The 4,733-nt window shown below is 38.7% G+C and overlaps 1 pseudogene; it reads left to right on the top strand.

The window, feature by feature from the left end:
- The first annotated feature begins 3,403 nt into the window (after positions 1-3,403).
- LOC103253120 lies at positions 3,404-4,197 on the top strand (annotated as a pseudogene).
- The last annotated feature ends 536 nt before the right edge of the window (positions 4,198-4,733 follow it).

Here is a 4,733-nt window from a genome sequence, read left to right as displayed (position 1 = left end):
CAATAGTATAAGAAAATGTCTGATGGTACTGGGAAACTATGCGGGTGGGGAGGAAGATGGGATTAACAGTAGCAAATATCTGTCTGGGGACGGGGAAACACCTCTTATCAACAGGGTGCCTGAGTGAAACGTAATTGTTTACCTAACTCTTAACTGTACCCCACAACATCATAATAAAAAATATTGATTAAAAAATAATAATAAAAAATAAAACAAGGGAAAAAAACTTAATCATTATATATCAAGTGACAACTCTAACTGGTACTTGTTAACTTATAGACCATTTTTTAACCCAATAGACTCAGAATGTGTAGAGTCATATTAATTATTAAACTTTATCAATATATATTTAAAACACAAGAGTAGAACACAGACCCACTTAATGTTTTATCTTCTCTCTCCATACTTTGCCAATTTCTGTAAGTTTTTTGTTTTGTTTTGTTTTGTTTTTTAACCATAATGAGTTCATTGAGCTTACTTTGTACTAAGAAGTACATCATACACAACTGATGTCAGCACTCTATGTTACTTTGTACTAAGAAGCCATCATACACAACTGATGTCACCACTCTATGTTTTTGAAGCCTCAGGTTATACCTGTTTGAGTAGTAAATGTTTAGAAATGTTAAAGAGTAAAGCAAAATATTAAATCATAGAAAATTATAATGAACATGAAAGACAATATATCAGTAGAAACTGTTTTTACATGAGCTGAAGCCCAGAAAATATTTTCAAATATTTATATCATTTATGTCAAAGGAAATAATGCTACCTTCCCACTTCTTACTTTTGATAACTCAGACTTTAAGAAATCCATTTCCAAAATTTTCAGCTCACAAATGTGAATGACGTAAGCCTAAAGGCCAAGCCTTTCGTGTCACTTTTGTAATATTGACCTTAAAAAAATCAGTACTTTTAATGAAAATATATAACTCTTTGCTCATGTCACTAAAGTAATCTTTAAAGGAAAATATAGGCCAAGATTTTTAAGACTTCCATATTTAGCTATGCCTAGGTAATTTACCAACTATTATCTATTGAGCACTTGTCCATTCAGCTTGGAGAAAGTGATCCTGACAACAGCTTTCCTCTGGGGTAGCTTCTTAGGCAAACAGGAAAGGGTTGAATAACCGGAGAATCTCACGGATGTTGAACTTAGGGTTGAAGAGTTTACACAAGCCAGGTCATAGGGCAAGGTCCTGGTGGGGCCTGAAGTGTGGGAGGAAGTAGAAAGAAGAGACACACCATAAAGTCTCTCCGGTTTTCTCCATTCCTGTTTATTTTCTGTTTCTACCTAGTTTTTTAAAAGAGTGTTCATCTCCCTAGTTTTCAAAATACCATTCCATTCCTGTTTCCCTCTCAAGTAATCGAAGGGTGACTAGGTTTTTTTTTTTTTGTTTTTTTTTTTAGTCTTTCTTTAATTAGGCTTCCCTGATATACAGGTTGCTTTTCTATATACATCTCAAGTTACATTTGATTTCTTGCCTAGGATTTTGCTGATGTTATTCTTACCATACTTTCACTTTCTTGACATTCTAGAATTATTTAGACATAAACATATGGTGGCATTCAGATTATCTTTTAACCAACTAACAAACTTTACAGTTTTAAAATATGCTACATTTTAAGCTTTTTTTGTTTAAAGACACTTCTTAATTTGCTTTTATTTTATTTAAAGGGATGACAGGTTGTTTTGGACTTATATTTTCCCCTGTGTTTCCTTAAAATCTGCCTTCTCAATATTAATTTTCTCTATTTTGAAGAGATTATTTTCTCCAATTTGCCTTTCACCCCATAGACACTGTTCTGTTTCTAAATGCTATATTGAGACTTGCCTTCTGTCTTCCCAGGGCTGGGACTGTCAGCAGGACTGTCTCCTGTGACTGTCCAAAGCATGCTAGAGGATGACTTTCTGTGTGTATTGGCTTTCCAGCAGCTAACTGGTTTAATTTCCTCCATGATAACTTATTCCTGAATGTTGACAACTCTGTGGACACTGGCCGCCCATTTTCAGCATTTCATTTGGAAATGGGTCCTTATCCCTTGCTCTTCCATTTCCACATTTGCTTCCATCTTCACTGCTTACTCCATGAACAATGGTGTATACACTCAGTGTCAAAGCAATTCTCTTTTCACTAATCTGTTGATGCTTGTATAAGAATGTAGAGTTGGCCCAGCAGGACAAGCTTATTGTATCACAAGATTCTCATGACTGTGATTCCATGACATACCCAGCGCTATTCTGCAAGTTTTTCAGAGATTTCCCAAGGCTTAGTGACTTACACAAGCCACATAGCCAGAAAATTATTAAGCCAAGACTCACAATCCTGGGCTCCACAGGACATTGTTTCCTATTTCTCAGTTGTTCTAGCTATCCCATTGATGTGATGACTAATAGTGACTTTTGATTCATCCTCTTTCTTATTCTTCTTAGTCTATCAATGGGATAGTGGAGTGGTTTAATACATTAGTGACAGTGTTCAGGTTACCTTTGACTTGAGTCTTAGATGTTTTCTAAGTGTTTGCTTAACACATATAATTCACCTGGGTTTAGATTCAAACACATATGCTGGAGAAATCAACATTATAAAATAATCAGGGAAAACTTGAAAACTCACCAGATATTTGATGATATTAGGGCATGGTTATTCATTTTTTAGGTGTGATAATAATATTGTGGTTATCTTTTTTTGAGGAGTCCTACTCTTTTCACAGATCTATGCTGAATTATTTATAGATAAAGTAATGTGATATCACAGATATTCTTCAAAGTTATTCATTGGCATGGCATGGGGAGATGGGATGGGGTATATTGGAAGAGAGTAGCCATGAGTTGATCATTGTTGAAAATGGATGATTAGTACTTGGAGACTAATCACAGTATTTCCTCAACTTCATGTATATTTGAAATTTTCCATAATTAGGTTTCTTTTAAAGAAAGAAAAAAATTCCTGAAATGAAAAAAAAACGTACTCTGAACTTTTTTCTTATTTTTTCTATTGGTGGATATAGATACACAGTACCTGTAATTATATAAATTTTAAGTTGACTAAATGACTTAGGGTGATTGCAGGGCATCTGAATAAGCAGATTGCATAAAAAGAGAAAGCATTGACCTAAATAATAATACCAATACTGTTTAGTTCCTTGACTAAGATAAAGTATACTCTTCCCATTAGTTTAAAGCATGGCCCAATGTAAATTGAAGGGCCCTCCATCAGAATAAAAGTATTTGGAGAAAATGATTTTTAAGATCCCTGCTTTGAAAAACAGTTTTGAGTTTTCCTCAGCTTTGGGTGGTGGTTACTGCTGGGTTTCGGCTTGCAGTCTGGAGGGTGAGGCGGTGTGGACAGTGTCCTTGGCATCCTGTGTCTGGCCACCTGCAGCCGCACACCCACTCACCATGCCCCAAGCCCACCAGTTCCTTTCCCAGCCCCTAGACACCACCACAGCCCAGCGAGCAGCCCAGAGGGAGGCTACCAAGTGTGTGGTGGTTGGAGACGGAACCGTAGGTAAAACTTGTCTACTGATCAGTTACACAACCAATGCATTTCCTGGAGAATATATCACTACTGTCTTGGACAATTATTCTGCCAATTTCATGGTAGATGGAAAACCAGTGAATTTGGGCTTATGGAATACAACTGGACAAGAAGATTATAACAGATTATACCCTTTATCTTATCCACAAACAGATGTATACTTTTTTTTTGAGTTGGAGTCTCACTCTGTTGCCCGGCCACCGCAGCCTCGACCTGCTGGGCTCCGGCGATCCTTCCTCCTCAGCTTTCCAAGTAGCCGGAATTACAGGCATGTGCTACCACACCCGGCTGATTTTTTTTGATTTATTGTAGAGATGAGGTCTCGCTGTCCAGGCGGGTCTCGAACCCGCAGTCTCAGGCAATTCACTCACCTCAGCCTCCCAAAGGCACGGGATTACAGGCTGAGCCACCGAGCCTGGCTACAGATGTGTTCTTGATTTGTTTTACCCTTGTGAGTCTTGCATCATTTGAAAATGTTCATGCAAAGTGGTATCCTGAAGTGCAGCACAATTGTCCCAACACTCCCATCATCCTTTTAGAAACTAATCTTCATCTTAGGCATGATAAAGACACAATTGAGAAACCGAAGAAGAAGCTAGCCCTTATCACCTATTCACAGGGTTTAGCCATGGCTAAGGGCTGTAAAATACCTGGAGTGCTCTGCTCTCACACAGAGAGACCTCAAGAAAGTGTTTTTTGGGGTTTTTTTTAGTTGGAGTCTCACTCTCTTTCCCAGACTGGAGTGCAGTGGCTGCTCCTGGCCACCACAGCCTCGACCCACTGGGCTCTGGCAATCGTTCTGCCTCAGCCTTCTGAGTATCTGGAATTAAAGGCATGCACTACCACACCTGGCTAATTTTTTTATTTATTGTAGAGATGAGGTTTCACTGCCCAGCTGGGTCTTGAACCCACAGGCTCAGGCAATCCACTCACCTCAGCCTCACAAAGGTGCAGGATTACAAGCTGAGCCACCGAGCCAGGCTAGAAAGTGTTTGGTAAAACTATCAGAGCAGTTCTCTGCCCACCTCCCATGAAGAAAAGGAAGAGAAAATGCCTGTTGTTGTAAATGTCTGAGCCCCTCATTCTTGATCCTGAGCCCCTCATTCTTGATCCTGTTCCTTGGAGCCATTTTACACTTTGCTCACAAAAGTGGAGCCTTAAACCCACAAAGACATGAGCACTAAACAGCAT

The sequence above is a fragment of the Carlito syrichta genome, unplaced genomic scaffold (genome assembly GCF_000164805.1).
Source record: "Carlito syrichta isolate Samal-C Ts95f unplaced genomic scaffold, Tarsius_syrichta-2.0.1 Scaffold201365, whole genome shotgun sequence".
Classification (NCBI taxonomy): Eukaryota; Metazoa; Chordata; class Mammalia; order Primates; family Tarsiidae; genus Carlito; species Carlito syrichta.
Note: the sequence above shows the minus strand (reverse complement) of the source record. Positions and strands in the feature narration are given on the sequence as shown.